At 36.1% G+C, this 7,152-nt stretch overlaps 2 long non-coding RNA genes across 3 annotated transcripts; both read left to right on the top strand.

Moving 5' to 3' along the window:
• The first annotated feature begins 2,268 nt into the window (after positions 1–2,268).
• Positions 2,269–4,404, top strand: LOC120522146. Of its 2 annotated transcripts, XR_005632295.1 has the most exons (5): positions 2,269–2,650; positions 3,083–3,241; positions 3,624–3,690; positions 3,853–3,918; positions 4,383–4,404. It is a non-coding gene; the product is annotated as an uncharacterized LOC120522146 (long non-coding RNA). The 2 variants fall into 2 exon arrangements; XR_005632294.1 differs by lacking the exon at positions 4,383–4,404 and having other exon boundaries at positions 3,853–4,304.
• Positions 4,405–4,473: 69 nt separating this feature from the next.
• Positions 4,474–5,205, top strand: LOC120522147. The gene is made up of 2 exons (XR_005632296.1): positions 4,474–4,557; positions 4,973–5,205. It is a non-coding gene; the product is annotated as an uncharacterized LOC120522147 (long non-coding RNA).
• The last annotated feature ends 1,947 nt before the right edge of the window (positions 5,206–7,152 follow it).

Here is a 7,152-nt window from a genome sequence, read left to right as displayed (position 1 = left end):
CGGCATAGGGTAATCTGGCTCGCAGTGTCCTGGTGGCCCATGGTATCCAGCAGGCTGCAATTAAAACTCCAAAGTCATGATGCCCAGCTGACTTCGGGCACCTCCATGTTGCAGGAGGGCTCCATCTGGCAGCTTGGGTTATTGGCGGATAAACTGCCAGCCATATTCCACACCAGATACTCAGGATAATTTGTGTGTGTGTGCGTGTGTGTGCTATATCACAAAGGATGCAATTTGTTTGAGTGTTTCTTTTAGTACTTAATTTAGTATTTTGTTCTGGTTTATTGTCTTTTATTCTATTAAATGTTTTGTATATCCTGCATTTATCTGTTTTAATGGTCTATGCAGAAAATATTTGCATCTAACGTTACATGTACCCTATTGTTCTCTTCTGAGACTGTGTGAAGCACCTTAAGCATGGGAAAGGCACTATATAAATTATTATTATTATTATTATTATTATTAAATCAGTTTACTAGGATTTAATTTAGTTACTTTAATTTATGTTGCTGTGATCCAAATAGACCATACTCATGATGGAAGAAAAGGCAGGAAGTGTGGCATGGTGGTTAAGACTGAGTTCAAATCCTACTACTGGTACTGCTGTGTGACCTGAGCAAGTCAATTCACTGGGAAAGACAAAAGAAATGAAACCAATTGTGTATCAAACGTTCTAAGTTATCCTGGATAAAGGCATTGTCTTGATGATAAGAAAAAATAGGAGGTCTTGAAAGAGATTTAAATGAGACTAGAAAGCGATCTGACAAAATATAATGTGCTTTTCAAACCAAATTGTCACTTTTGACTCCTTTTACTTCAGTTGTATCTCCAGTCTCCTTTTTATCTAAAGCAATTCCTCCCAAGGAATGACAGAAGAAACATCTGTGACAATGCTGATCTTTAAATGAAACATACATTAGAATCTATTTTAAGTGCTTATGAGCCATCAAAGATCGACCTTTGAGCCAGTAACATTTTCCCAATGGGAAGACTGGTCAATGAGTTGCTTAAGCAAAAGGTAATTAAGAACATTTTTATAGAGTTATTTAGGGTTTTTTTTTTTTTTTTACATAGATTAGCATTATAAATGATTTGTAGCTTTGTTATAAAGATATTGAAGGTTTCCATTGCACACGGTGTCGACCACACGGACACTTTGTATGATATGGTTGTTAGGCTCCAGAAAGAGATGATGAGCAGACATAAATATGATGAAATATTTGAACAAATCTTTGGTGCATCTGCTAAGTGTTTTATTGTTTTTGCATTTTACTCAATTACATTTTTACAATATTGTCCTAAAATGTATTTCTTTTTTTAGGTGGTTGTACTGTTCTTCTTTGTCCACACAGAGTTTATTTATAGTTTAAAATTCAATCAGCGCTCTGAGAGTCTGCACAAGACTTTCAGCAACTACTGGTAGAAGCGTCCATAAAGTACATTACCAGAGGCAAAATGTTTGGGCGATCACTTTATTCTTTCTCCTGGTTGAAATAATCCCTCTCAATATTTCAGAAACTACTAAAATTATGCTGATGAGCTGAACGTACAGTGCTAAACTCGGCGACACAATCTCGAGAGCTGTAGGTTAACAAATAAAAAGAAAGCTGCTTTATGTAGTTTGGTTACTTTTTAAAGCAACAGGAAACCTAATGCATATAATATTGTTGTAAAAAATCCTGTGTTCTCATTCCAGCAGCACTAAGTGTAAGGCAAGAAGCACACGTATCGATATGCTGCTCCTTTGCAGGGCTCAATTGCAACGCCATGCAGAAAAAAGTTTGCTTCAGGAATTCCGGTAACAGAAACTTAGAAATAAAGCGTCAATTTGAGTAAACATATTTATAAAACACACACACACACAAAAATGATTGCAGGCATCATGATTATTTTATGATTTCTGATTATATACATACACACATACGTATTTCATATATACAGTATTCTAGCTGAAATACCTAGCGTTGCCCGGGGGGAAAATAAACTTTTTTTTTGTTTGAGAAAAATATAATAATAAAAAAAAAACTTAAAAAATAAAAATAAATTAACAAACCACGAAGACTCACTAATGTCTTTGTCTTGCGGTCTTGTATGTATGTTATCCAGTTGACGCTCGGAACCGGCGAACTCTACTTAATTTTTAAAGCAACAGGGGTGCGGTGCTGCTTACACATAAACTCCAGTTCGCCCTCTGGTGGTCGTTCAGAGTGTCAACTCGATGATATCATGTTTACAAGACCGTATGATCACCCAAACCCACCCCTACCCAGAAGGGGATGGGTTAGGGCTGATTTCACCCTACAGTGTTTTCAGTCGACCAACGAGGAACTTGTGTACCAAGTTTCATGAAAATCGCTCCAACCATTCGGACGTTATGCTGGAACATACATACATTGACTAATATAGGGATATATATATATATATAGAATAGAAATAGATAAGATGCCAGAAACACGTTCGGAGTGAGAAGGGTCCAGCTGCGGGTCGAAGACTCGGCCTTCCACGCCCCCGACCTTCCACAGTCCGCCCCACGACCGCCCACAGTCCGTAGAAAGAGAAGGAGAAGAGCTGCTGTACAGTTTTTCCAATTCGAAAAAGAAAAGGAGCTGAAAACATTTACCGACACGGAACAATGACACAACAGAACCAGGTATGGACTCACAGAATAAAAATCTCAGTATATTTAAAGAAACTTTAGATCCATTAAATACCATTAATGACATGTACGATTATATACTGTATTATCTTATCAAAGCGTTCTCTGTTTATCGTCATTACTGACATATCCTATTTTTAAGCATATCGTTTTAATTACTTTTTACCTCTTGTATTATTTCTTTTTAATATTTGCCATATTATTTCATTTATATTAACTTTTTCACTTATTTATGAGATGTTATGTAGAGAATCTGCAATGTTAGTGTACAATGTGAAAGGTATTTATGTGTATCGTCGTCATTAACGTTTGTTAAATATCTTATTTAACTTGATTTTTCTGTAGTTAAGTTAGCTATTTATAAAAGCACGTTAGCGCTTTCTTCCAAATTAGTATTATATATTATTTTTGTCTTGATTTCCACAGTCACATTTCTCCATAAGGACAGAAAATATAAAACCAACTTTGATTACATTGATTAAATATCAAAACGAGTCCAAGTGCCCTCTTTGTAAAAAGCAAAGAGACTACAGCATCCTGCTGCCTGCCTTCAGAGTCATGAAGACCACAGTGTCAAGTATGCAGGTAGTGTGTGTATGTCAGGAGTGTGTGCTTGAAAACAATACTGACGTTTAGATTTCTGAACTGGAACTTTTTTAAAATACAGATTAAAAAGCTGAGCTAATCCTGCATTTTCCGTTGTTTGGCAGGTTTTTACTATTTACAGATGTTACGCAAGGTGTGTAATAAGTGACCATTTCCATTGTTGTTTTTGTTTAAAGGTCATTGTCAACAGTTTACTGTATGTCAGTATTTAATATTTTTCTATGATTAATTTTTACCCCTTGTATTAGGGCCTTCAAAGTCAGATGTATAGCCATGACTGTGGAATTTCCATGTTGATGGTATGACCATTTCATATTGTAACTCTCTTTTTGTGTCTGTCTGTATTTAATGTTGTGTCCAGGTTTCCAAAGGACCATTTTGTGGTGTCTCTGTATTTCATCCTCAAGGCCTCCTTCAATTTTAATGAGGTATGTCTCAACTGTAGTCCTCTCTTCTTTCATTGTAGTATTTGTAGAGGGAGGATTATATCTGGTTGCTGGTTCCCATTTTTGTCCCCTTCTACAATTTGTGTTGATATTTATGTTCTTTTTATTTTATTTTATTATATTTTGTATTTTATTTTATTTCAGCATACTGTCCCTAGTGGTTTTGAAGTTCCAGAAACGCCTACCTTTCAAAATCCAGATATTTTAAATGTATGTTTATAATGGTTTGCATAAACATTTTTGTAACATTAAACTCCTTTCAACAACGTGACTCTGCTCAGTCCTCTTTAGAATGACATGCTGGTTTTGAGGAAGTGCTGGTGTAGAATGTCACTTGAGAACTCCAGTCCCAAGGAGTAAATGACATTTCATTTAACAACTTTAATTTAGTTCTGCTGTAATGTGGCAAGTATACGTAGCCATATTGTAACTCAAAGACAAATAGTCATAATGCTTACCATTATAAACTTAATGTTTCTTTTTGAAATCACTGAAGTAACTGCTCACATCGGACTGAGCGAGCAAACACCCTTCTAAATGAAGGCCAAGAATCAAACAAAAAATTAGAAGGTACAGAAATAATGGACAGCCGGGCCAGGGTCATTTTTTTTCTATTCTTTGTTTCTTTTAACATTTCCTTAGGTAAATATCATTTTCTCTGTTTTCATGTTTAGACTTTATTGAGCCATTAATTAAAGACAGAAGATCAGGTAAAGACTTGCACTCGCTCTGAAGTGAACAAATGTCTTGCTATTCCATAGCACGCGTTCTGCAGGTGTCAGATCTTTACTTTTAGAAGAAACGTCAGCCTCTCTTCTCCAACATCCAGCACAGGGCACTGATGAGCAGGTACACACACATCACTTTATAAACTTTCATAAGAAAGATGAATTACATTTTGTTGATGCTGGCTTACAATGTCTATGGTATAGTGAATAAAGTGTATAAAAAGACTTCATGCTTGTCTCAGATGCCGACTGTTAATCGTTAAGCAGTAGGAGTTAAAGCCCAAAGCCTGTTTTACATCTTCTGACAAACTAGAGTGCTAGCACAACTCTTAAAGGCCTTAAAATATTGCAGAAACATTGAAGACTGTAGAATCTGATCAAAGCAATGTTAATAATGTATAACAAATTAAATATATGTACATTATTTTTACTTTCCTTTTCTTACGTTCCTTGTAAATGTGGAGGAAAAGGCTATAAGCTTTATAATGATCATTTAAAGAATTTTTTTTTTTTTTTTTTTAATAAACGTATTACAGCAACACGGAATCCTTCAGCATTTTACCGAGGCAGCGAAGTGGTGTGTTGAGAACATTTCTGTGTTCAGGGGGCACATCTCATTCCCTGCATTACTGTCAATGGACAAAGATGACACTGAGGAGGCCCTTCAGAAATATGATTTGCTATCTGAATTTCCAGAAAAAGAGGAGAGGGAATATGTCCTCATACCCTTCAGCATCCTTTTTTTCACATATGGAAGACGTGCATCTGTTTTAGATAACGAGAGGAAAAAAAAGGAAAATGACTGTGTTTTGTGAGAAAATGTAACAAATATACATGTCCCTCATTGTTCAGTTACAACCTACAATTCTTGTTCTTTATTTTATATATTCTTTAACTTTTTTGTAATAAATGTTGCAAACCAACTTCATCTTTACAGTCCATTATCTCAGATCCGTACTTCTTAGTGTTATGTATTAAAATAATATTTTATAAGATAGGGGAAGGCAATTTTTATTTATAAAGCACATTTACAACAGCAGCCAGAACTGAACCAAAGTGCTGTACATGAAAGGGTAAAGAAGAAGTTCAAATATACTGTATGTACACATCACAAAACTGCAAGAAATAACCAACCATTATATAAAAGATAAACTTAAAATAACAGGGTACATTTCTAATCATGAATGTACGTGACCCAACATATACAAACAATGTCAACCTCTTGTAGGGTCAAATGGCAGCGAGAAGAAATAAGACTTTAATGATGACTTAAAAATGGCCTGTGCTGGATAGATAGAGCAGACCTAACATAATAAGGTGAGCCATTCCAGAGAAAAGGAGCAGCCACCGCAGACACCCGATTCCTCCTTTGCTTCAGCCTCGACCTCGGCACAACTAAGAGCATCAGGCTAGTAGATTGCAGGGCTCTTGTTGGCACATACAAGTGAAGAGGTTCCAAGAGGCAAGATGGGGCTGATCCATTCAAACATTTGAAAACAAGAAACAGAATTTTAAAATCAATTCTGAAATGGACCAGAAGCCAATGCAGCAAGGTCAGTATTGGTGAAATATGGCCACACTTATAAGAGCCATTCAATAAGCGAACAGCAAAGTTGTGGAATAGTTGTAGGTGTCATAACAGGGCCTGACCAACACCTACATACAAAGAACTGCAATAGTCCAAATGAGATGTTATAAAAGCTTGGATGGCCTTTTCAAGATCACTGAAAGAAAGAAAAGCCTTTACCTTAAAGTCTCAGCTGGAAAAAGCTTCATTTAACCTCATAATTTATCTGTTTGTCGAGTTTGAATGAGCTGTCACAGATCACACCTGGGCTCCTAACTGAAGCTTTATGATATGTATATGGCAAGGGGTCCAAGAGGAACATCATGGACACTCACACTTTCTTAACCTTTGGACACCATGATCAAAGTTTTATTATCATTTAGTTTAAGAAGATGTATTGCCATCCAGGTTTTAATATCATTTAAGCACGCATGGAGGGTCTGTATTTTCTCGCTTTGATTTTAGTGGCAAATATATTTAAGTGTCGTCAGCATAGATAAGCCATACTTGTTAACAATGGAGGGTAAAGGTAACATGCCTATCAAAAAGATAGCTGGTCCAAGGATGGAACCCACAAGTAAGAGGAGCTACAGAGGATGAGAACTCACGCAAATGAATAGAAACGCTCCCATTTCTTAGATAAGATTTAAACCATTTCAGGGCACCACCTTGGATGCCTATATACTGTTCAAGGCGGGATATAAGAATCATAAGATCCACGGCATCAAAAGCTGAGGTAAGATCTAGCAGTACAAGAATGGCAGAATCTCCAGGATTAGTAATTGGGAAGAGAAGGTCATCATTAACCTTTAACAAGAATGTTTCAATGCTGTAAGAACATCTGTATATGGATTGGAATTTTTTCAGAATACTATTTTCATCCAGAAATGTTTGAGTTAGACAAGTTTTTCTAAGACTTTAGATAAAAAGGCAGTTTAGAAATTGGCCTGAAATTTAATACATTAGAGGGTCCTTATTTTTTTTTTAAATACGCTTGCACCACAGCGTTTCAAGGTAGCAGGAACACAACCAGAAATCAAGCTAGCATTTATTAAGTTAACAATACTTGGTCTGACAGAATCAAAAACCTCTTTAAATTAATCGAGAGTGGGCACTGCTGTCCAGGGGGCAATTTGTAGATTCAGTTGC

This window comes from Polypterus senegalus, unplaced genomic scaffold (genome assembly GCF_016835505.1).
Source record: "Polypterus senegalus isolate Bchr_013 unplaced genomic scaffold, ASM1683550v1 scaffold_8039, whole genome shotgun sequence".
Classification (NCBI taxonomy): Eukaryota; Metazoa; Chordata; class Cladistia; order Polypteriformes; family Polypteridae; genus Polypterus; species Polypterus senegalus.
This window is presented reverse-complemented; position numbering and strand designations above follow the sequence as displayed.